Source organism: Equus przewalskii, chromosome 15 (assembly GCF_037783145.1).
Source record: "Equus przewalskii isolate Varuska chromosome 15, EquPr2, whole genome shotgun sequence".
Classification (NCBI taxonomy): Eukaryota; Metazoa; Chordata; class Mammalia; order Perissodactyla; family Equidae; genus Equus; species Equus przewalskii.
In genome coordinates this window covers 62,635,586-62,662,941 of record NC_091845.1, presented here as the reverse complement: position 1 = coordinate 62,662,941, position 27,356 = coordinate 62,635,586, and the positions used below count along the sequence as shown (strand labels likewise).

Sequence of the window (27,356 nt, the reverse complement as noted above, 5' to 3'; positions counted from 1 at the left end):
TATTGCTTTTTTCTCTCTGGAACAATAGCTTCAGAAACAGCAGCAGTCAACTCTTCTCCAAATAGAGTAGATTCTAGAATTGCAATTTTAAAACCACAGCTGTTAGAAGCTGCAGTCCAAAGTTAATATGTTTATGCCATGTTTTCAACTCATAGTCTCCAAAAATCTCTTTTTGTGAAAAATATAGTAACACATATTCAATTATTTACAGCCACTGGAAAGTAACATACACACACGCACTCACACACTCACACAATTCATGAATACCATTTCTGCAATAATTTCTGGATTAAGAGAAAAAAAGTCATAGCAGATGTGTAGCATATTAAAATGTCTGTGGAAATATAACCCATGTGAAAATGAGATAGCACCCCTGCTTCCCACACATTACACAGCTACTCTGCTTTTTCATCGGGGTGCAGGCAGAGGGATCCAAGCAAACTTATAAGGCCATCATGTGACCCTATTGCTGGCCAAAGACTCAGCTACAAAGTACGAAGCTATAAATTTTTGTCTCATTAAATACTTAGTCTATGTTCACAGAAAGATTTTATATCCAATACTCTTCATCCCGTGTTCAACAGATTTCCAGTTCTCTCTCTCTATACAGGGCATTTTCTGTTAAACATTTCTTTGCACATATGTTTTCGCTGTCCCCGTGACCACCTGGAAGACCTACATTTTATTTCTATGTCAGCAATTACATTTATATCTAGAGGTTTCCCAATTTCTTTTGCTTTCAGGTTATATTTTTATGTAACCCATTGAGTCATTGATGAAAAACACATTATTTTTAAAGATTGTTCTCTTCACTGACTATTTTTCATCCAGAACCATGGTTATGTAGGCGCTATAAACTGATCTACCAACGCCATATATAATCTCAATTAATCTGAAGTACTTTCTCTTTTCTCAATAGGAAGAATCATATACTGAAATATTTCATGCAGAGCTTAGACCTAATGGGGCTCTCTTTCCTTGTCTATAATTTTCCAAGCCCCCTCCCCACCAAGAGGGGCACAGCCTCTCATCATCTGGCAGGGGTAGACAACATAAGGCAAAACATTTTAAAGTACAGGAAAAGCCATTAAAGAACAAATGAATCAGAAGCCAAACTTTTCAATTATCACCAGGGCTGAAACCTAAATTCTCAAATGTTTCCTCCAAGAATTTATTAGACTTCTTTATTTTTCTTGGCACTCTTGTCTCACATCTGTATGAGTCTCAATGTATCTTGTTTTCTGTGCTGACCCTGCTTCTTGCTTTACTGTGAAAAGTAAGTCATTCAGAGTCCACCTGTGTGAATTTTGTAATATTTCCATAATCTGTTTCTTTATCATGCATTTGATGTTTGTGATTAATCGCACAGTAGACCTAAGCTGGGCACTGAGTTTAGGATTTGGCACATAGCCAGACTCATTGCCTGCAGGCTGACTCACTCTCTCAGGCTATACAACACTCGCTCTCCATCATGCTTCAGGCTACAGAGACTGCTGTGAGCACAAAGAGAGATGCTCGCCTTCTCCATAAAGTCCTGCCAGGCACCTCTACCAGGGTTTGCAAGGATCTGGGAAAGCTGTCTCCAACTATTTCAACAGCAAACTTCAGAGTCTTGTTATTCTCACCTATACCACTGAAAGAGCCCCGTAAATGAGGTCTGCATGTCTTTGATTACACCACCCCAATCCATTCTAATATGCAAATCATCATCAATTTTTACCTTGTAATATGTTCATTTGCTGAACATTTGGGGAAACAAAATCCAGCAATCTTAATACAGCTTATAACTTTCTAGACTCATCTTTCACCTAGCCCACTCCTCTGTATATCCACGTTGCTCTGGTCATATTGAACTTTTTTCATTTCCTTGAAAATCATTCTTATCTCAAGGCTTCAAACATTATGTCACCTTTGCCTTTAACATCATTCCTCATCATCTGAAGAATGCCTATTTATCTCTCACCTGAGAGAGTTCTTTTTCCAGGAAGGCTTCGAGGATCCCCTAAAGTGGGTCATGAATCCCTCCCCCAGGCTGTTACTAACAATCATCCCCATCTCAATTTCCTGCCTACTAGTTGCGTTCCTCACTAGGCTGAAAGCTCCTTTAGAAATGGTAACATATTCATCTTCTTCTCCATTATGTCTTCTGATTCCTGCTCAAGGCATTTATCAGGCACAAACATTTATTAAATTAATGAAAAGCTGGTTCCATCTCCTTTAACTCCATGTTCTCTCCCAATTACATGTGCCCTCTTTCTCTTGCCTTAGGTCTCCATGAGTTATTGGCCTTGATAAGTAAATACAGTAAAACTCAGAGAAGTGGATACTTAGGATACTATTACTGCCCCACCATTTGATAAATGAGAGCATACTACTCTATAGAGATGAGACAACTTGCCCAGGACACTGAGCTGGAGAGAAGCAGCCTCCAGACCTCAATCCAAATCTTCTAAATCCCTGGTCTATGTTCTCTCCACTACATCCAGCTACTTCCCTATGATCAGGAATTGCACATCAACACCCTCCAACGAGGTTCTTGCGCCACGACCCAAGCATTTACACCCTTATCAGAGCCAAATGCTCATGGAGGTAGGTGGCTTATTTCATTACTCTCTCTTCATCAATATGCTCATCAATAACGTGTGAAAGCAAAATTAAGCAGGAAACTTAAGTCAGTAAAATCCTGTGTCAAAACTTGAAAACATTACACTTACTTTCCTCTTGCAGGAACGTGACAGCTTTTTCAAAATATGAAAACTAAAAATTGTTTTGTTTTTGTTGGTGTTGTAGTTGTTGTTGTAGTTGGGGGTTGCAAAATATTGTGGATATTAAGGGTTTTGTTTTTTTTTTTTGCCAAAACAGTCTTCTGATTCTAAGTGTACATAAGTTGAAAGACTAAGTAAGATAGTTTCTTTGAGACATTATTACTAAGGCATGCAGATTTTATAGGATTTGGGGGGCAAAATAGCTTTCAAAAATAGTTTAAGGCATTTTTTCTCAATCTTAAGCATCTCCCATTGAGTCTAACCAGCCAAACAGGAGAAAGGACGATGCCAGCAAACAGGCTGGTTTCAGTTCCCTTCTACCACTAGAGCTCTGTCCTGGCCTTAGGTGTCAGTGACATCTTTTTGTGGGATTTCCTTGGTAATTCATAATATCCTGGTTCTGGACCAGCAAACCCACGCTTCCCCTCAATGACTATTTGAGGCTCATTTGGGTGCCACATTATAAAGGACTCAGAAATTCTACTTGTGGGAATATGCATAGTAGTTAAGAGGACATTGAAAATGCTGGTCCTGTCACTTGTATGCAGTGTGAATCTGAAGAAGTTAACTTTTCTAAACTAGGGTTTCTGCATCTATTGAATGCCAGTATTAACCACATCTAGATATCACACCACACCCACTTAGAAATGCTAAAATTTAACACTGACAATTCCATTTGTTGGCAAGGATATGGGGCAAATAAGACTCATATATTGTCTGTGGGACATAAAATGGTACAATCTCTTTGGAAAAAATTTGGACAGGTTCTTATAAACTGAAACATATTCCTATCCTAGAACATAACAATTATATTTCTAGATATTTACCAAGAAAAATAAAAATATGTCCACAAAAAAGTGTACACAAATGTTAAGAGTAGCTTTGTACATAAAAGTACTACTGGGAAGCAACTCAAATAGCCATCGCCAGGTAAATGGATAAGTTGTGGTGTATTAGTAAAATGTGATACTACTCATCAATAAAAAGAAATAAATTAATTGATATAAAAACAACATGGATGAACCTCAAAAATCTTCAGTTGTGCAAAAGACACTAGGCATGAAAGAATGCACAGTATGATTCCACTTATATTGCATTCTAGAAAGACAAAATAGTCTACTGTGACAGAAAGCAGATCCATGGGTGCTTCTGAGTGGTGAGGGATTGACTGGAATGGGGTATTGTGGGGACCTGGAATTGGCCACCCCAAAATATGTCTCTTTGGCATGAGGATTGTTTGGGGCTGGTTACTTTTAATAAACTGCAGACAAGGAAGCAACTGAAAAGTAGAATTACTTACCCTTTGTTAAGAGACATTTACATTTGTAAGCGAAATCTCCATCTGTAAAGGTATCTCCCTCTCTGAACCCGGAAGAAGGGGGATGACCTTATCTCTAGAAACTCTTATCAATGCAGAAGGCAAGGACTTAAATATGCATAATAATCTTATTCCTTTTTACTGTGTAAACAGACTGCTTGTCTGGTAACCTCCTGTAACTGACTCCCCCCACTCCCAACATCCTCCTTTGTCTTTAGCTGAATATGATATTTAAGGTGGCGGCTTCAGCCATTTTGGTGAGTTGCTCAGCTTGCCTGAGCCTCTCTCATGTATACATGTTATAAAGCTTTGTTTAATTTTCTCCTGCTATTCTGTCTCACGTGAATTTAATTCATTCTCCGGCCAGAAGAACCCACAGTAGGTAGAGGAAACTTTCTGGGGTGATGAAAAGGTCCTATACAGTACCTTGACTAGGGAGATGGTTACACTAGTGAAGAGATTTGTCTAAACTCATTTAAGATCTGTGCATTTGTATATAAAGTATGCCTCAATAAGACGGTAAATCACGAAATTTCTTCACTCCTACTGATTCTTATTTTGTAAATTGAACACAGGAGGAGGCCACAGACTGTTGTGTCATGAACTGAGAAAATAATCACGGTCACACTGATTTCACCAAGGCAGATCTTGTCTTTTGGGGGACAAAATATAAGCACATTATACTAGACCTTCTTTTTATACAGTTTTTTTCAAAAGGAATTTAAGAAATATAGGAAGCGTCAAAATAAGTGGAATTTTTTTCAACTATAATAATAAATATATCAGCTAAAAAAGTAAATTTAGGTCCACATAATGGGAAAGTTTCTTAGTTTGTTTTCATTATAAATTATTCCACTCAGGTTCAAGTTCCATTCTATTTTTTATTAAATAACTACATAGATTGGAAGTTCAGTTACTTAAGAAAAATTTTTAAGTTGTCTTTTCCTTATTTTTGGGTAACTATTTGGCATAGGCACGGGCACTGAAAGCTCAAGAAAGAATTATTAAAATGGCACTCAAGGTATTAAGCAACCATACAAAGAAGACTTAAAGAGAGAAAAAAAAGTCAGCAATTGTTTTGTGGTCTAGAAGTTTAATACTGGAGATCCAAAGCAATCTCTCACTTTTGCAAAGTACTCCCCAAGCAGGTGCATTAAGAAAAAACTGATGGGTAAGAGGACTAAGAATATAGCTCCTAATGCAATGTGTTGATTTCCAAGTTGGATAAAATGGAGGTTATACCAACTAAGTATAACTGCTTTTCTCTTCACACTTTGCTTGCTGTGTTTCATATTAGGCACTTATAACAATTGTTTTCCCTCTTTAGAATACAACTGAATTGCATAATCATGGTGAAGGAACATATCATGTACTTCTTTTCTGTTTTCTTGCTTTGCCTAGCATAGTGCTGCCCAGACCAACTCTTCAACAAATGTGTGCTGATCACACTAAAGAATTAAGAGCACATTTTGAAAGGCCTTTATATTAAAAATGTGCTGGATACTAAGTAATTATCTATGTAGCTTGGAGAAAGTAGGCAGCTGCCCGGATTTAGAATTCTCGGCCCAGAGTCACTAGCATTGTTCTAAAATATGATGGGGGTGGGTATAATCTGCCTACATTATCCTCAAATTTCTATAAAACTGTCAGAGTATAAAATGACTGAGAAAACACAATGTAAATTTCCAAATAAACCTTTCTAAAATTTTAAAATATTGTTTCATTGAATTAGTATCAAAAGACATCATTCTAAATAAATTATGACATAAAAATACGTAAAGAGAAGGCCAAATTAAGTGTGATATGTACCTAGTATGATTTCTATCTTTGATTTTTCTGGGGAAGCAAAAACAGTTTTTTTAGCATTTTATCAGAGAATGTTCTGTATTGTCCTATCACAGATCCTAAGTAAGTCAGACCTACAATTTGAAAACTGCTACGGCAGACAGAAGAAGTGTCCTGTGGGACTGATGATGGAGGTGAAAAAATACAGGACACAGCAAAATGCTAAGTAAAGAGCCTCGAGTCAACTACCTATTTGTGGTGCAATTGTTTTTGAATGCTCATTCGCAGTCTTCAGCAACCATTGGGCCCATGTACACATTTATAGACATGAAACACACTTTGGGAATGTTTGCAATTACATTCCAACACAATGAGGCCACCACAGTCCGACTGTAGACTAAAGCAAGTAGTGGGACCCCAAATTCATATTCTATATCCAGTTCTTAGTTGAAGACAATATAGTCTAGCGATTCATAAAATCATTGAATTTCAGAGTTAGATGGTGGGTCTCAGGTTTTAACAATCTCAATTTAATACAAAAAAAACAGGGGTCCAGAAAATTAAGAATGACTTGCCCAAGATAACACATGTACCTCATGTCGTAGCCAGTCAATCCCAAATTCTCCTGATTCTGAGTTAGGGCTTCTTTCATTGCACTATTCTTTTGCTCTCTTGCTCTCATTCTTTCATCCACTTATACTCTGGCTTGTTTTCTTACCATTACTTGGTAGCATCAATTCACACAGGACATTATTTTCATGAACAAAGTTCAAAGCCATAGTCCGCTGATACTGCAGAGGTTGCGCTAATGCATAACCCCTAAAGCAGCTCTGATCCTCTCACTCAAGAGCCCAGGGCAAAGAAGCAAACTCATTTCTCTGCAACAAAATGTCAGCCTCTTCTGTTTATGTGGAAATATTTCTCTGTTAATTAATCTATTATATGAAATCTAATGATCAAAGATTCCCAGCAGATGGAGTACAGAGAACACGTCTCACTCCTTAAGTTAAAACATCAAAATATTTTTATTATAATCAGTTTTGTCTTATTCAAAATAGCCTGCAGTAAGTAGGGTAACATTTCCCTTAAGACTCTTTAGTTTTGATACAATTGGAAAAATGATTTCTTTCTAAGTATATTTATAGGGTCTTTCTGAATTTCTTTTTGCATGAAAATCTCAGAGAGACAAAAGAAATCAATTACTGTTTGCTGGTTATGGTTTTTTGCTCCCTATTAGAGGGAAACATAATAATTATTTCTTCCCATTCCATCACATACATAGGTTCAGAAAATAAAATGCTAAGTTTGCTAAAATATTTCGCTTAATTTAGGGAGTAATTTTGTGTTTAAGTGAGGACTGGGTAGTACTCTTGTCATCTTGAAATACGCCCAAGAGAGTGTGACCTGAGTATTTAAACTTTATCTCATGTTACACTCTTTGATGAATCCTCAAGATTCAACTTTTTCCAGAAGCTTTTAAAATGATAATTCCTTACGCTTATGATAAAACCACATAGCCAGAGATGGAAACATTTAATTCCATTTTAACATTTGATGACATAAGGAACTGGGCAAGGCACTTTAGGGGAAGACAAAAGCCAATTTTTTTAAAAGTATGACAAGAAATCTCTACTCTTGAAGAGATTAAAACTAAGAAAAGGAAACAGACAAGAACTTCACCTAATGACAATGCAAGGGGACATAGGAGGGCCACAGCACAGGAGCAAGCAATGTATTATGGAACCTCAAAGAGAAAGTGACAGCTCCCATTTAGGAAAAACAATCCTCAGCCACAAATCCACCACCATGCAGCCAACTGCTTAAGCTTGAACCTGTGCTGCCCTTGTTCTTCCTCTCACCTCCAATCCATTAATAAAGCCTCTTGTTTTTATACCAAAGTGTGCTTTACATCCACCCACCACTTCTGTCCCCACACTGGTCCAAGTCATCATCACTTCTTGCTTTGACTGGTGTAATTGCCTGCAATCAGTCTCCCTGATTCCACTTCTAATTTCTAATCCACTCCCTGCACTGGCAATGAAAGTAAACATTTTTGAAACACAAAAAAGACGACTCCTACCAAACCCTCCAATGGCTTCCTACTGCTCTTAAAAGTCCAACAGCTTGTCAAGGCTTACAAAACCCCGATGTGATTTGGTTCCTGCATGACTGTACATCCTCCTGTCTTCTTTCGTAGAGGATGTGGTGGCCTGGCTCAGCATCCGTGCTAGAGGCTAGAAGGTTACAAATTCTATGTCTCACATTTACTCCCACATAGGTCCTGGCTATAGTTTAGTTTCTGTCAGTTAGATTGCATGAGATTGGAAGAAGGGATTTAGACAACATTTCCGTCTCTTTTTTTCTCTCCTTTTTCTGGCAAGTAGTGTCAAGTAGAGTTTGTTTTGTCTGGGGAAGTTTCCTATGTGTGGCTGTTTCCTGATTGTGGCATCTCCCTGATACTGGCAGTGGTCCCTTGCTGGCCCAGTTCTATAGCTTGGTTCTCAAGGTTGTTTCTTTCTTTAGCTTTCCTAATGTATCTGTAATTCATGTTATCCTTTCTACTAAAACAAGCTAAGGTAAATTCTAAATCCTGTTGTTCAACTCTGAATGATATATTTATTGTCAGTTTCTCTACCATGCCAAACTTTTTCTTGTTTTAAGGTTTTTGCACATATGTTTTTCCTTGGTTGGGTTGGCCTTCTTTGGGCGCCTTCTCATATTTCACTCCTTGACATCCATTTTAGCTCCTCAGAGATACTTTCCTTGGTTAATCAATCCAGCTTAGGTACTCCCCAATTTTTCCCTATTTAAATACTCTGCTTTTTAATTTAGTAGTAGTTAACATAAGCTATGTTACATATAATAGACCATAAAATATCAGATATTTTGTACCATATATATGAGATATATCTATATCTACATAACCTTGTTTATCATAAGTTCAGCCTCTAAGTTGTAAATTCTGCCATTTGCTTAGCAATGTATACTTTGTACCTTAGAAAGTGCCGGGCACAAATAGTTAAAAAATCAAACCATGTTGCTTCTAGCTGTCCGTCACTTCAACCAGCCCATTCTTCTTTCATTGCTTTTCATTGCCCATGGCTTAGCTAGGGAAACCAGGAGGGAAGTCTCTGTCCAGAGCGGCTGGGAAGTTCCCCCAGACCACAGCATCAAGGCAAACCATGGCATAACCGTCAGAGATGATGAGCATCCCAGAGGGTAGACGACATGTCTTTGTACGTCCTATCTCCCTGGCACCGAGCAAGGTCTCTGCACTTTGAGTAGGTGCTCGAGAAAGAAATGTTTGGTAAATGAACTGATCTCATCAGTCCTTCCATCTGGGAGGAATACGAGGTCCTGGGAGGCTAAACCACCCTCACAAGCTCAAATACATGGTTCGGAGGTGACTCTAGGTCCGGTATCCTCAGCTGCACAGAAAGTATCCTTTTCCCTACACCATTCTCTTATACTTCAAGCTTCCATACCTCTGAAATTTCTCCCATCTTATGTTTGAGGTTAGAAATATATTTCATTTAAAATCCTGAGAGAAAAAATTGAATAATCATTTTGGATACTTAAACTTTAAAATGTACAGGCTATTTCCTAATCAAAGCTCTCTTGCAAGTCTTGCTGTTGTCAAAATCTAAAACGATTTTTTACTGCTTAAAACCCAGATCTAGCTCTTTGCTAGCAACATTATACATAAATGATAAATTCCTCATATTAATGATCACATTCTCCTGCCACGTTCTCTTAAATAGTTTTCTATTTTAATTTTGACTAAAATAAATTTGGTATAATTGATAAGGACCCTTTTCTCTAGCTGTTTATATTAAAAATACAGAATAAATTAAGAAAAAATTTTGTTTTGTTTTACAGCTAAATCCCTGGCATGTTATTTATTTTTCATATAGTATATAGAGTGATAAAATGCTATTGGGATAGTTAGAAATTAAAAATATATATATATATATCTCAAAAAAATTTGGTTGGGGAAGGCAATAATTGTTTTGTGTTGTTCCATTTATCATTACTGGTATTTGAACTGATATTTAGATTAGGCAACGTGATTAGACTAAGAATTTTATATTAAGAATATATATATTCTAGGACATATCTAAAGACAACTATTTCAAATATGGAACAGTCAACTCCTGTTTGTGATGTTCAGATAAATTATGTCATGTAAAATATAAGAATATACGTTTGTTTAAAATATCTAATTGTCTTTTTGTTCAACTTTTGTCTTCAAGAAATTAGGGATTTGACACACATCTTAAAATCTTTCACAGCTACTAAAACAAAAGGGTCTTCTTTTCTTAAAATCCAAAGCATTTATATAGACTGACTTCTCTAATATTAAAAAGATCCAAGAGGAAATTCCCTCTCGACCCAACAGTCTAAAATTGTATAAAATTTCAAGACATCATTATTTTTCTTATGAGCCAAAGAGCTCCATTCTGCTCAAAGTTAAAGACACACACATTTAAAATGTCAGGCCCATTAACCCTTTCAGGCTCCTAAGGAAATAATCAATGCATACCTATGTTAGTGCAAATCAAATTTAAGACAGGAAAAACGATTACATTTTATAGATACTTAAATTTTGAGTTCCAAGTAGACTCCACTGGCACACTTAGGAAAATCTATTTCTTTTCTCTTGATTTTTACGACTTGATGTAAAATCATTTTCAGTACATCGTATATGGAAAAGACCTCGTCTTTTAGATACAGCTCATGTGTGTATGCATTTTGCATGCCTAGTAAATCATCAACAGATACAGAAGCATGTTGCTTTCTCAGCAATTGCTGGTCATGTGGATTAAGAGAGTGAGCACAGATAAATATTCCTGATTATTTGAACATAGCTCTGTAAACATTACTGAGCTCTGAACTGTACCGTTAGACATTTAAACAACTGAAATTTTGTTTGGGCAGAGAAGCTGCAAGCTATGATAGTGTGTGTGGCAGCTTCACTCTATTGAAACATAGCATTTAAACACAGAATTAAATCCATTTTAGTTGTGGTCTCAGGCTGGATTTAAACATTGCCTCCATGAAGGAAGAACACTCCTTATTTAATTGTTCACTCGGCCCCTAAAACAGACCTCACAAAGTAATCATAAAAGGGGACTTCTTCAAAGGGATAATTGCCAAATTTATTATTTACCTAATATTCTAAAAATTAGACCCTTATTCCTCTCACATATGAGGTGTAATATTTTTTAATGACATTGAACTCAATTTTCTCCTTCTTACAGTAGAAGATACTATGTATATTTGTTTGAATTATATCTTCAAGAAACTTATGCTCAGAGAGAGTGTGTGTGTGCACATGTATGTTGGAAGGAGGCTCATGCTCTCTTTATTTTGCATTTGTAGCATACAAAATCTAACTGTTTTTAGGTGAGCATGGCTACCCTTTTCAGATTAAAAACCAGAACTTAGTCAGAATTAAAATAGAACATTTCTCTTCTATGGAAGAAAAAAACTCCTTATCCAAAATCTCTCTCTTATCTCCTTTCATCCTTCACTTTGGATAGAATCTAATTCTCCACCAAAAACTAGTTCCAGGAAGCCCTCATTCTTTCCCGTCCATGGAAGAGATTCCAGGATGACTGTATTCCTGCATGCAGAGTCTCATCCACACCCATGCCCTCTCTGTTTCCCATCCCTTGAAGATCCACAGTAACTCTTTGATCGCTCTGTCACCGATCATATTGCTCATTTTTGTAATCACCCCACAGTTCTAAGACCCTCCAACTCACAGTCTTTAAGGCACTGTTACTTCTTCCTCTGTTTTATAGACCAAATCCACCAGACTTCAATGCCACTCCAACTCACCCCTTCCTTTCCCGTCCTATTAACACCCCCAGTTTCTAGGTAGTGATTACATCATATTTACAATTTACAATTTAGCAAAGATCTCCCTGGTGTACTTTCTTCCTCAAATCACTGCTGTCTCCCAAATATCCTACCAAGTGCCAGACTGGCCTCTTTAATGTCAAGCCCTGAGTCCTTAATCGACTGTGTCTGCCCTTTCTTGCTGGAGTTTCATCTTCCCTATCCAACCCCGGCATTCTCACTCCTCATCAACCAACATAATGTTTGATCCTGCATCCCTGTTTCTGTTCATGGTTACTTCCACCAGGCCTGCTTTTTCTCCAACATTCCAAAAGTCTGTGCCAAAGTAAATACTTCCTTTAAATTTTATATCTCTCATGGAGCCTCCCACCAAGTAAACATATATATGCATGGCCACCAATTTTCTGCCTTATATGCAACCATCCCATATTTTTAAAATATACAAATCTATGGGTAACAGTGATTTTCTCTACTATTACAGTGGAGTTTCAGGGGGCATCTTCCAGAATTGACCAGAATCTCCAGGGATGTGTATGAAAATGTCCTTGGCTCATGTCTTGCTCCCTCATCCCGAATGAGAATTTCCTTCAGAAATGAATCATTGCAGCCTCTATGAAAGTAGCATAAAATTTCAATCAACGCAATATCAACAAAAGAAGAGAGTATGTCTATGTTATTCATTACTCAGGCCTAACCCCTAGCACAGACCTTAGCCCATATTAGATGTTCCAAAATATGTATTATATAAACATATTCACTGTGTGGACGATGGCATCATTGTTCAAAATATTCAAACTCTTTCTCTCCAGTGCCCTTCCCTACCAGAGGATTGTATGTGCCTGGGCCCCACTGATATTAGGACTCACCATGTGACTAACTTTGCCTCCCCGACAAAAAACAGGAGCAAAAGTGATCCATGCCACCTCCTAGCAGACGGTTTAATAGATAATGTATGGCCTACAATTTTTTTCTTTTTCCTTGTACCATAAGACAAGCAACGCCCAGGTATACCTGCTCCATCAGACTATGTCCAGAAATGAAGGCATATTCAGCAGAGTCATAGCAAAGAACAAACTTTTGTTTTTGTAAGCCATTGAGATTTGAGGGGCATCTATTACCATAATATAACTTAGCCTAAGCTGTCTGATACAGGGAGAATCAAATATTTGAAGTTGGATTATTCTTTCCTAGTACTGGCTATTGCCTCTGAAAGAAATAAAGGTATTCTCTTTTATTCAAGTTTGTGAATATCTTCAATACAAAACACTGTCCCCAGTAACACAGAAAACAGACTGAGGGACAGAAAGAGATCTTATTTTTTTCTCTTGACTTTTGTTCAAATTTGGTAGCAGGAGAAATTTGAGGAAAAGGGGACTACAGGAAGTTTTTTTACCTTTAGGTCATATAAGTCTCATATTATGTGTATAATGAGTTTATACATGTATAATTAAAATAGCAGTAATAATAAAGGAGTATATGACAGGATAAAGTGACAACAAATTTCTTATAAAAATTAGGTAGAAACATTTTTGTGAATATATTATTTCAGATCAAAACATAAATTATCAAGTTAATGTTTTTATATTTGAACTGGTAGCCTGGAAGTATTGGTATTATTCCCTCTAGGGAAAACTTTAGAAGATTCTAGAGCTGTGAATTAATTTAGTTCAACATTCAGGCAGGCAACACATCTCCCTCTGTACAATTTCATCTAAGATACCACTTGAGAAATTTATCTTTGCTTTATGTAACTTTTGTGGAAATTTTCCTTCTCAGATCTGATCCATAATTTAGCATGTGTAATTAACACATGTAATGATGTGTTAATGATCTCTTATTTATACAGCATCTAGCTTCAATGAACACTCTATTTACTTAATTTATTCTCTAAACATATGCATCTGGAACTAACTTTGGACTTAAAATAAATTAACTCCACTAACGAGTAGATTTCTGTAAAAGAAGATTTATTTAAGGGCAAGATTAAAAAATTAAAACATGCAAATATTCTTTTACATGACAAACTTATTTAAGGCTTTCGATTTAGAATGAAGAGTCCTAGAAAAGTATTTTCAAACTCCTATCAGTGTTCAGCAGGCTCCTGATGACTACTTAGAACCTTACATTTTTATTAACATCGTAGGAACTTACTTAGTAATGCAATGAAAGGCTACTTTGCATTTGCAGTTAATTCTACATTTACCTGCCTCTATAATTTGCTTTACTTACAGCTGTCTCTTACATTAATATTCATTACAAAAGCCCCCTTCTAATATTACTTGATTTGACAGAGGTGCGTTAGCTATGACAAATGCTTCATAATGTACTCAGACAGTCTTAATGCAAGCAGAATCTATGGTAATTATTACTATTTAAACACAGAGATTATTCCTTCTGGTCTTCTTTTTAAAAATGGAAATAAAATCTACAGCCACCTGAGATTAGAAATATCTGCTTTTAAAATAAACTTTGCATTAATATCATTTCTCCATATTACAACATATACAGAGGTTGTGGCATATAACAAACATGGTGGACCTATATATTTATTCAGAGAAAAGAAGAAAATAAAAAAGGATAAACCCCTCACTTGTATGGGAAAAGAGGGAGGAATCTCAGGAGGAGAAGTTACTTAACCTTAACAGGAAGGTTAAGGCCTCTCGTCACTCAATATCAATTCCTCATCTCGAGGTCCCTTTCTTTAACGGCTCCCCTGTCCTCGCCACATACAGCCAGAGCATAAGCTCCTTCCAAGAAGGAAAGATCCAGAAGACAAAGAGGGATTTCTTTTTCACTTTACTGATCACTAAAAAGCATAACACATATAGCCTGATTCACTAGTAAGTTATTTGATTGGTGATATTTGATATTTGACTTGTTCAATTTTGTAAGCTCAGTCCACAAACATAGTCACCTCCCAGTAATCCATTTTAATTCAGGGGGTAGGGATCGTTTTAAAGAAGCAAGTAATTTAAAGCTATCCTATGATTCAAATATATTCAGATGGATAGTTGGATATCATATTCTCAACGATTTTAACCAAATAACAGTATCATTAACTATCATTCCATCAGTTACATAAATCATTAAATTTCATTTTCAAAAAGCACATTTCAAGTTTTCTCATGACATAAGATAATCTTTAAATATTTATTTTATCTTTGAGATTTTCCAGATTTGGGAATTGACTTATTGAAGCTTACTCCATGCCAGGCAAAGTGAGAGGTGGTGGGTCTAAGACATGGCTGAGAATTCAGTGAGGGACTGAGCCCACCCGGAAGGGATACAATTAAGATTTCTACTATCATAAAAGTGGGGACCTAGACAGAATTTTGTTGACTTATAGGAACATAAGTAATATATTATATATCAGAATATACAGACTATAAAGAATTGAACACAAAGGGATATGATGCAATAAATGAGGTAAACCACTTCACAGAAATAAAAGGCGATGTCCAAAGAAAAGGAAAAATAAGATACTATTGAAACACCAAAATAGGTATTATTTCCTACAGAGAATATAACCTTTGGGATTTCTATAAATGTTATCCTCAAATCTATAGATTTCTGATTGCATATCATCATTTTGAAGTGCTCCACTTGTTACTGCCTTCTTTGATAAGATAATGGAATCTCAAATTTAGAAGGGACAGATCTCATAGGGCATTTGATTGAAATCATTATCTCAGTGGTTTTAAAATATTTTTTCAGACAAGGGACTCTGTCTTCAGAAGAAGATTATGCAGAAGTCCAACTGTTAATAGGTAAATACAGAGACTGAAACTGGAGTGAGGAGTTCAGAGTTCTGAACTCCACACCATGGTTCTTTACGGAGCCCCAGGGTCCACAGAGCAGATTATAAACTACTGCCCCCCACACACTCCCTTCTAAAATACCCCAGGCCAGCTTATTCCATTTGCTAGATTGTTCTTGCACAACTCAAAAGACAAGAACTCATCATCTCCCAGGGTAGCCCCGTCCACTTGCAGATAGCTTTAAACTTTTAGAGAAGCCTTTCTTATTGAATGGAAACCCATATTTCTGCAACTTCCCTTCACTGTCTGGTTGGCTAGTATAGCTCTGGGGCCCAGACCAGCATATGAATGTAGTAAGTATTCGACACATAGTTGTTGGATAAATGAAAGGATAAGCAACCCTAACTCTTTTTTATTTTTACGTCATAAACTTCATAACCTCTCTTCCAAAGAACAAAGTGTTTGGACACCGTTCTCAACATTTTCTTCAGGTTCAGTATTCCAGTTGCTTCAAGTACTTGTCCCATAGTATGGTTGCTAGACCGTTCACTGTCCTTGGCTGGTCTGCTCTGATCTTGAACAATTTCATAAACTTTTTTTGAAGTGAAGAGACCAGAACAAAGCACAAAGCACTAAGCATAGTTTGACAAGAGCAGAGTAAGCAGAGCCACTGGTTTTGTAAGTCTGGACTCATTTGTATACTAATTCCGAGTAGAACTACGAAAACTCACGGACAAGGACCATCACATGGCTGACTCCTACTAAATATGTGGTCCCCTCAATCCTCCAAGGCACCAGTCAGTGAACTATGGCCTGCAGCCAACTCTAGTCCACTGTCTGTTTTTGAAAATAAAGTTCTACTGGAACACAGACACATGCATTCATTTATGTATTACCTATGGCTGCTTTCACACTACAGTGGCAGAACTGAGTAGCTATGACAGGGACTATATGGCCTGTGAAGCCTAAAATGTTTCCATCCGGTCCTTTATAGACAAAGTTTGCTGACCCTGCTCTAAATCATTCTTGCCCAGGATCAATTAAAAGTTCAGGCCAAGATAAGCAGTGCCACCAAATACAAATGCCACAAACCCAGGGAACCTAAGAAAATACTCCCTCCTAGGCCAAGATAACTTTTGCTTTAGAATTCCTTTAAATCAGTATTTCTTCAAGCTCCGTGATGAGTAGAATTATCTGTGAAATTTTTTAAAAGTGCTAATTTTGGGGCATCAAACCAGGTCAGCTAACTCAGAAACTCAAGGCCACGTTTTTGAATAATCCCTGCCATCAGTACCCCTGTCTTTGTCCCATCCTTCTACCATGGTACCAAGCATATTTCTGTTTTTGCTGTGATTGGTTGGTTGTTTGCTTAATCTTCACTTTGAAATAATTTTAGACCCACAGACAAGTTGTAAAAATAGTATAGAAAGAGTTCTCGTGTAGTCTTCAGCCAGATTTCTTCAATGATAACATTTTATATACCATGGTACAATTATCAAAATCAGAAAGTTGACATTGGACAGTACTGTTAACTAAACTACAAATTTTGTTCAGATTTTACCAGTTTTAACATGCAATCTTTTGAAAACATATATTTCTTTGAAATTTCGTCACATGTATAGATTCTTGTAATCAACACCACGATCAGGAAATAAACTGTTACATCACTCCAAAGAAACTTCCTCATGCTACCCCATTGTTGTCACAGCCTCCCTCCAACCCTAAACCATGAAAACTACTGCAGAGTATAATTGGGAGAGTGCTACATAAATGGAACAATGAAGTATCAAACCTGTTAAGATTGGTTTTGTTCACTCACCATAATGCCCATGAGATCTGCTCAAATGCTGCAAAACATCAATAGTTTATTCCTTTTTATGGCTGAGTAGCACTCCATTGCATTGATGTACCACAGTCTGTTAATCCATTTGCCCAGAGAAGGACATTTGGGTTGTTTCCAGTATTTGCTGAGTATTAACAGAACTGCTATAAAGGATTTTGAACATAAGTTTTCAGTTCTCTTGGGTAAACAGCCAGGAGTAAGACTGCTGGGTCATATGGCAAATACATTTCACTTTTATAAGAAACTGCCAACTGTTTTCCTTAATCGCTGTACCAGTTTGCATTCCCACCAGCGATGTGTTCTTTTTGCTCTGCATCCTCAGCTGTATTTGGTATTATCAGTATTTATTATCTATTTTATTTTAGCCATTCTAGTAGATGTGTAGTGGTATTTTATCATAGCTTTAGTTTGCATTTCCCTAATAGCTAATGATGTTGAATCTCTTTTCATATGCTTATTTACCAGTGGTGCATTCTTTAGTGAAACATGTGCTCAAGCCGTTTGCCCATTTTCTAATTGGAAAGTTGGCCTTACTCTTGAGTTTAATGTGTCCTTTGTATATTCTGGATACAGGATCTTTGTCAGATATGTGAATTGAAAATATTTTCTCCATGACTGAGGTTTGTCTGTGACAGAGCAAAAGTTTTAATTTTCATGAAGTCCAATTGATCAATTTTTAAATTTTATGGATCATGCTTTTGGTGTCATTCTTTATCAGTCAGGGTCCAATCAGGAGAGAGAAACACAGTAATTTGAACATGGAAAGTTTACTATTAACTGTTGTTACAGACGATTGCTTAATGAGATTGGCTAGTAAGAAGTAAAGAGATCTCTAACATAGGCCTAGCAGACAGAAGGAGCAGCCAGCTCCCTTAGGGCTGCGGTCATGTGCCCAGGAAAATCCCAGCCTCCCCAGGGCTGAGCTCCAGACCTTGTTGGAGAGGGTGTGGCCCACTGAACAGTTGAGAGGTTGCTGCAGGGCCTCACTGGTGGAACTTGCTGGAAATCTGTCCTCTAGGTGCCAGGGAAAGTTGTTCATGGGGAGGTATCTCATTGGAGGCACAAAGCTACAAAACTGGCATAGGGGTCTGTTGGGAGAAGCTGCTGGTCTGTGGGTCCTCTTGGTCACCATTCACTTCAGGAGCTGGGTATCCATGGGAGAAGCTGTCTACACTGCAAGAGTCTGGCCAATGAGTACTTGAGACCCGGAAGAAAGACCCCTACCTCTTGCAGTGTCTCTCCATCACTCTCCACTGACAAAGCTTAAAATCATGCCACTTGGTAAAGGAAGGATATTTAAAGGGCAGAGATCTGTTTTCGCAGGGTGAAGCTGGTCAACAGAGCTCTGCCCTGCAGTTTTCACAGTGCCTGTTGGAAAGGGACACTGCCTCTGCCTGCATCAGTATTGCACACGGATGGTCACTAGGATTCTTCTCCCAGTTTCTGAAGTGCCCACTGGGGAGGAGGAGAGGCGTGGCTTCTTTGTGCTGTCGGCCTGCAGTAGAGTGCGTATAATCAAATGGGCCAGCGTCTTAAAAGTCTAAAAGAGGGCTGGACAAAGCAGGCTTTTCCTGGGGCTGTTATATCTGCAACTGCTGGCAGGTCCAGGTTGCAGGCTGCTCTAGTGCCCAGGGTGGCATATATAGGAGGCAAAACAAAACAAACAAACAAAAGGCAGCTTCTCACTGGGTCATCCCTCAAGTCCTGAGGTCCCTAGTCAGTCCTAGCTCTCTCCACCTTTCTGAGTCGTCTGATGGGTACCTCGTATACTTTGTCCAGGGTTCATAGTTGTAATTAGGAGGAAGACAGGGTGGAACGAGCTTACTCCAACTTCTCTGGAACCAGAAACTCTCCATGGCCTGGTGTTTAAATTGGTTTATTTCTTAGACCACACGCCAGGGCTTGTTCCACATGGATTTGTTTCTGAGCCGTAATCAGCTGGCTCAGAGAGATTCCTTCTAAAAAATTCTTATCCTGATCCACAAGTCTTCCTTATTTGCTAAAGCCAGAGATGGGCCATAATGTGGGCATTAAAGAGACACCCATGTTACTACTTAATGCTGGAACCGGCCTGAGGAAAGAAGTTGAATTGTCCTAAACTGCCAGCTGGTGAGGGCAAATGCACATTTGGCATCATTGATTCTCCTCTTTGTGATATGTCAGAGGTCCCAGAATGTCCTGGCACTCTTCTGGCTGTACCACCATTTCTGACCTTGCTAGCTGCCAGCTTCCTCCATGGGGTTCCTTTTCATATATGACATCTTTTTAATCCTCCCCACCTCCTTTTTTCTCATTTTTGTGGATCACAGAGGAGTGGGAAATTCCACTCGTCTCAAAATTACACATAATTTTAATAATAATGATCAGACCAATAAATGGTAACAGTAATCTTTCTACCATTGCAGAGTTCTTACTGTGTGCCAGGCATTATGATAGGTGCCTTAACTGCATTATTGATCATCCTCACTACATTTTATTATTTGACAGATGAATTAAATGGTACAGCAGAGATTAGAAACCTAGCTTCTGATTCCAAATCTCATCTACTTTTCCCAACCAGAACAATCCCTCAGCCTTTATCTCCAAGCCCCCAAAACACACACACCACCTCCGTACCACCCTTTTTGTCTGTACCTTTAGGCATACATGGTGGTATTTCCATTTTGGTTTTATCTACCAAACCAGACTGAAAGCTCCTTGATGGTAGTGAATTATCTGAGGTCTTAAAACACCTACCTGACACAGAATTCTGTGTTAGGCATTGAGTGGCTGCTGATTTTCATAGCTGCCAATTTAGAGGCTGTCCCTCTCTGGAAATTGACTTAGCAGAGAGATTAAAAGAATTTATCTAGAGAGTCACAAATCCAGCCAATGACCAGCTGAGTGGAAGGGATGCTCACTGAATAATGAGGCTAATCTGATTGATGATCAAAATTTGACCATGCATACATATGAGTGCCCAACTTGAGATGAGGTGTCACTGTATGCATTAATTTATAGCTAAATATGAAGAAATAGAGCCAAGTATCATAAATGCAAGTACAAGCCTTTCAAGCATACACATTTCAGAGACACATATTTGATGATGATACCTGTTAAAGGCTCACATCAGTCATGCCATAGCCTCCTGTCCTGATTACAAAGTACATGCTGTCCATTTCTCTGAACATGATGACATGTTATCAAAAGATGATAAATGTCCTCACAAACAGGTAGGGCTAAAAAAAAAACCTTGCAATATTTCTCTGGTTTTGCAACAACAAACATCTTGAGTGGATTTCCCATCTGCTGGGTAGCAAAAAGCAAAAGCCTTTAACTATCAGGAAAGCTCAAATGTAAAGGGATAAAATTCAGAAGATCTGAAGATTGGAATAGACATTACATCACATCTAGTATAACCACATCCAAAGCTGGAACTTGCTCCAAAACATTTCTAACTAGTCCCACGGCCTGTAGCAGAATTCCTACATAGTCAGGAAAATAGCGGAAGTGCTCTATTTGGTAGAGTTCTTTTGTTTATTTATTCATTCATTGATGACTATTTACACGATGCATTTCTTTTTAAGGAGTCATGACTATGCAAGGCACTAGGAAAACAGCCATGAACAAGACAGACACATTCCCGCTCTTAAGAAACTTCTAGTCTATTGGAGGTGGCAGACAGACAAAACTGCACAAGAAATGAATTATTTCCAAGTGTGATGGAGATTTCATAATTTGGTATCAAAAGTAAGTTCTTTTTTATATTGATCCTAGTGAGTTTGTCTGTATTTTTTACCAATTAACCCCGGTTGTCTACTTTCATGCCATGTAGAACAAGGCTGTTTTCATTCTACATGGAGACACACCAGACACTTGAAGACAGTTGGCATCTTACCCTCAAAACTTCTCCAGGATAAATGCCTCTGGAATTTTTAAAGCTTTTTCACATTTCACAAAATGTTGTGGCCCTTCATTCATCACTTTGGTCCCACATGCTAGGATTTTTTCCCTGTAAATGCGCCGGTTCACAGTCTATCACACCTGCTCATAAGCACATTTACTACAATTCATTATATGGTCCCAATACAAAGGCAAGAGGGGCTTGAAAATGGAGGGAAATACATAGACATTTAGTGAGCCCTGTGCCCATTGCAAATTCCAAATCTCACCTAACTTCATGATGGTACATCTAACAACACTATCACCTTCCTTATTGCCAATCCTATACATTTAGTGATACTTCCAAATGTAGTCACACACACACATATATGTCATATAATAAACACATACATAAGACCATTAATATAGTAACAGAATGGAGAAAACTTGATTGTGGAAAGAGAATCAAATAATATGCTTACTGAATATTCATGTAACACATACAGCTGCATCCCAGCCTTGCATCGCAGAGGCAACATGCATAGTGCTCCGGATCAGGCCTCTGAGGATTTGCCGGATTCCAATCCTGGTTCCATCATTACCAGCTGTGTGACTCTGGGAAAGTAGTTAACCTCTCTCTGTTCCTTAGTATCTTCATTCACGAAATGAGAATAAGATCAGAACCTTTCTCCAGCTGTTGTATGAATTAAATAATGTCAATCTACATAAAGTATGAGTGTTTGACTCATAGTAAGTGCTACAGATGTATATGCTATTGTTATTATTACACTTAAATGTGCAATGAAAATGCGATTTCTTTATTCACTAAAACCAAGTCAATCTTCCTTAAGAGCTTCCACCAGCCTAAGTTGGAATGAGGGGGGTAGGATGTACTTGAACATGGTACTTTCATATTTACATCATCACAGTCTCTCCAGATTGAACAGTCTCTTCTGTATTTTTTTTTTTTTTTTTTTGAGGAAGATTAGCCCTGAGCTACCTGCTGCCAATCCTCCTCTTTTTGCTGAGGAAGACTAGCCCTGAGCTAACATCCGTACCCATCCTCCTCCACTTTATATGTGGGATGCCTACCACAACACGGCATGCCAAGTGGTGCCATGTCCACACCCAGGCTCCAAACCGGTGAACCCCGGGCTTCCGAAGCGGAGCATGCGCACTTAACCCCTGCGCCACCGGGCAGCCTGCGGATTTTTTTTTTTAACGCTACGGCACAGAGATAAAATTTTATGTCTCTTTCTCTTCTTGTGCTTGATCGACCTCTTCCTCTTCCCTTCCGTTAACTTCAGCAAGATCACAATTGTTCATAAAATTTGTTCTAATCTTCCAGGCATTCAAGGCTAAAAGGGGAACAACTTTCATTATGAAAAAGAAGGAAGTATGCCAGCTCCACAGGGGGTGAATATTAATTTAGCTTTTCTAGCACCTGCATGTATCCGCATATCTAAAACAGAACCTTCTACCATATACGACCAAAGCAAAACTCCTAATCTTGCTCTAGTGCATCTGACTGTCTGTAGGAAAATTCAAATGCGTTCCTCTGATTATCGTGGTTCTCAACCATCCAACATCCATCCAATGTCACAGCTCTGTAGAAACAGGGCAGAAATGACATTAAGGAGATTGCAATTGGAATAGAGTTGGGCCCACTGGGCAGTTTGCTACTTAAGTCTTTGCTGTTTTCTTAGGCCGGGGTTTTTAGAGCATGAATAAATCCCGTCAGCTTCAGCTCTCTGGAAGGAAACTTTCCGCATTTGTTTGTTTAATCTCTCCAAAGCAGTCCAAAAGCATTACCTGAAGGTAGAACTTAGAATTGGATTTTCAGTCCCAAAGGACACTGCTTTTGCTGCTAGAGTCGGCCTAAAGCCCTAGCATGTAACACGGCCATTTGCAGTTAGAGTCTATTAATAAACTGTTGAAAGCTCACCAGTTGAAAGCTGAAGAATGCTATTTAATGCTCTCTTTTGCTTTTAATGGACTGAAACCTGTTAAAACGCTGCTAAATAATAAGACAAATTTTTTTTTGGCAGTTGATAAAGGGCCAGGAACACCATACACACCGTTGAGAGATTAATTTCCATAGGCTATACACCGAAAGCAGCTGGAATGGAGCAAAACCATGAGTCTTGAGGGTTGAAGGAGCCTCACAGAAAGGCTGGAGATGAAACTCGAGATGTTTCACTCACATAGAACTTCTCTGATTACATTATCAGCTTTTCCTGGGGCTATCAAATCAGTGGAGCAAAAAATAGGCACATTTGGTCCACAGACAAAGAGCGCTGGGTACAGCAGAGAGAGGATTAAATGGCACAACAGATGTCTCGGGGCTCTTGTACCAAGGTGCAGCCTCGGAAGGGCTCTTCCGGGGCCTCTAAGGCAGAGAATGGCTTACTGAGTGCAAAAATGAGAGAAGTTAGGAGATGGGGTTTTAAAGACTTTCTTCCTTAACTCCCCAGATGGGCTATTTCATCTATTTTTGGATTCGTGATGTCAAATCAACCAGTTGATGCAGTCATTTTGGTGAGATTTTTGCTTTCTTGACACCTGTCAGGATTCCGCTTCAGAGTCAATACTTGGTTCTCCCTTTTCTACCCAGGAACATTCATCTGTCTGCCCTACCCTGTGCTACAGGTTGTCCCTGACTTGCAATAGGTTCCAGACCTCCTGGTTGGGTCAGAGTGTGGCCTCATTGTCAAGGGGATCTCACTCTTCTGGTTATGGAGGCTTCTTTCTGACTTTCTTTCCTGTTTGTCTGGATTTGCATTCACAACTTTCCTCTGAAAACTTGAGGCTGTCCATTCATCTTTTATATATATTCCTAAAATTCTTTTACTTTAAGACATGATTCTGGTGTTGTGAACCTTATACTAACCTGGATTTAGTTCCAGTTTGCCTTTGCCACCATAGTCAATGTGCCATGGCTGTTATTGTTCCAGTTTCTCCCTTGCTCTCCATATCTGTTGTCCTGCATTTTCTATTGCTGATGTTAGACTAGGACAGAATAGCACTGTGGCAGATTTCACTTTACAAAGATGGCCATAGCAATAGCTCCCATCTCTCATGCCCATCTTTGCCACTCCACCATTATTGAGTGGAATCTAGGCTCCCTCCCCTTGTGTCTATCTCAAACAATAGAGTACAGTGGAAGGATGTTGTGACTTTAAAGGCTAGGTCACAAAAGGAAATACAGCTTAAGCCTAGCTGTCATTTTGGAACCTAGATGCAAGCTGTGAGGAGCCTAGGACATAGAGAGGCCCCCAGTAGGTGCTCTGGCAGACAGCCTCAGCTGAGGTTCCAGCCAACAGACAGCATCAAGAGCCTGACACGTGAGTGAGGAAAGTCTTAAGGCGACGCCAACACAAGCTGTCATTTGACTGTAACGACACAGAAGACAGCCCCCCCTCTTCCCTCACCCAAGCAATAACCACCTACTTAATCTCCGAGTCATGAGAGATATTAATAATATAATACTAATACTACTTCTAAGATACTAATAACCGTGAGAGATACTAATCATAAATGATTGTTGTTTTTTTTTTCTACTACCAAGTTTGGAATGGTTTGCTTTGCATACTTAGATAATTGAAAAAAACATTAAATAGCTGAATATTTGGAGGTATCTAGAGGAGAGATTCACAAAGTATGCCCTGTGGGCCAAATCCAGAACCCCGTGTGTTTTAGTAAATAAAGTTTTATTGGAACACAGCTCATTCATTTACATATTGCCAATGGCTGCTTTCTTGTGACAGTGTCAGAGTTGAATAGCTGTGACAGAGACTGCATGAGTGACAAAAGCTAAAATGTGTAATACCTGGCCCCCTTACAGAAAAAGTTTGCTGAGCCCCTACCTAGACAAGTAGCTGACTTTTCTTTTCTTTTCATTTCCTTTGGTTTTTTACTTTTGACAGTGGATATTTACATTGTGCAATCTAATATACTTGTATCCTATCCAGCTACGTAAAATTTTATATTAATTTGCACACTAAAGGTAAAGCTACACCTACATACTCATGCATTTGGGTAACGCTTTTCATTAAATTAAAATACACCACAGAGATTCTAAGTAGCCATATATGTAGTTTTCATAGTGCTAATGTTGACCTGAGTATGAGTTGAGGTACCCACAAATAAATATGCTCACTGACCAAACCAGTGGGTGTGACACATTGTAGTAAGTGTTTTGTTTTTCTTTCTGGAATAAGAAGATAGCTGATAAAAATGGCAACTCCTGACTGTGCAAAAGTTTACACTGGGTGGGATTTTGATAAAGACAAAACAAAGCCTTCCTCGGGTTTTTAAGGAAAGGCAAATATCCTTAAAAACTAACAGGTACACTAAATTAATCTGATGAAAAAGTACCCACAAATTAAACAGGCCTGCTTTATGGATTCTAAATGTGTTCTATGTGAAAAAAATTACTTCGTCAATCAAGTCCTGCTTAGTTTCTTTCTTTCGTTACTCTTTACATTACAAAAAATTAAGTTTCTGCAGGATACGACTCAAAAAAACCATCTCCCCTCCCCCTACTAATTGCAAGTTTGATGGAAGATGCGACCTTACCCTTTTGAGGAAAGGGAATAAGAGTGCACAGGAATACTCAATGGATTTGACAGCCATGACAAGTAAATTATTCTATCTCTGTTCCAACCATAGCTATTAGATCAGCAGTTTTTAACACAAAGATGCAATCTGGTTAGAATCTTGGATTACTCTGAAGTAAGAAACTGGTTTTCACCTACTGTTTCAAAAACCTTTTTAAGATCCATTCATCCTTCACTGCACTGAGCACTTCCCCCTTTCCAGAAACAAAAATTAACGCATACTAGTACCTGGAATACCTAAAAGACAGAAACTATATCACTAATATATTTTTTCATAATATTTGGCAAATGAGATTTATGAAATGTTTCTCCTAACAGGGAGATAACTATGATTTCTGTCCCATTTCTGAAACTCAGACTTCTGCAAAGCAGATTCTTTAAAATGAGGACGTCAGTAACTTAGAAATAACTCTTTACATCTTTTTTCTATATTAGAATAAAATGCAAAATTTATATGGTAACATCTTGAAAATTTTAAATTTTAATACAAATAAAAACTACACTCTTTTTCCTCTTTAGGAAACTGTCCATATTTATGACCTTGAACTCTAGACTACATACCTTATTTTTAAATATCACAATACACTGATCTAAAATGTCTTAGTAACATAGGAGGAAGCTTGCATTTATGGGCCGTGAATCAATCCATTCTAGGTTACTGGATTTTCAGTTACCAAAATTACTGCTCTAAATATTACCTTAGCTGTCTGAAAGAATTAAAGCCTTTCCAAAGTGGAAATTCCTAGGAGATAATCCGTGTCCTGCGAGACTCTAATTCTTTCCACTGTAGATAATCTTGTATCTTTATTTGATAATTTTGTATTTTCACTTAGAAAAATTAACATTTGGCTGCAAAAAAAAATCCACGTATTTTTTGTTCCTTTTATATTTAAGACCTGAGTTTTGTTCTTCCAGAGAATTCTCTCATTGTCGGGATAACAGTATAAAATCAACATAAACAGAAAAAATAAGATTGAAGAGGTTTCACATGCAACTCCTAAATTATCTACTATAAGTTTGATAGAGAGAGACCAAAGATGTTACTTTTCAATACACATGAAGCTTTTCTGTCTGGCAAAATAATAAAAATAACAGCAGGATTTTCATTAATAAAACGTAGACCAGCAAAACCTTTGGCCCTTAACCTTCTCTTCTCTTACCAGCTTCCATGCAGGTGAAAAACACAATGAAGATGTGAAGAGCATAAATGTGGGCAGAAACACACATTAGAATTTTTTAATAGGTCCAGGGTCTGATATCAAAAGGCAAGTACTTATAGCAGCATCCTTAGGGGTGTCAGAGGCTTTTCCAAGATAAGAGGAATCATACTGAATAATCCAACAGACATGGTGATGTCAATTGACAACCAAAACTGGGGCTAGTGCTAACCAAGATTATGGGAGAATTATGCATTTCACTACCTAAGAGGACACAGCGAAGCTAAAGGAATCAGAACTCAGTTCAAATCCTAGCTCTGTCTCTTACAAATTGGTTGACCTCAGTCAAGTTATTTAACTCAGAACCTGGTTTCCTGTTACTCCC

General features: G+C 38.1%; 1 protein-coding gene and 1 long non-coding RNA gene across 4 annotated transcripts in view; both read right to left on the bottom strand.

Annotated features, from left to right (window-relative positions):
- ZNF385D (zinc finger protein 385D) overlaps nucleotides 1-27,356 on the bottom strand; it is an 801,336-nt gene that overhangs the window by 42,803 nt on the left and 731,177 nt on the right. The gene's annotated exons all lie outside the window — the stretch shown is intronic.
- LOC139075993 (uncharacterized) lies at nucleotides 22,214-24,359 on the bottom strand. The gene is made up of 2 exons (XR_011527136.1): nucleotides 23,274-24,359; nucleotides 22,214-22,553 (listed from the first exon to the last, which is right to left on the bottom strand). It is a non-coding gene; the product is annotated as an uncharacterized lncRNA (long non-coding RNA).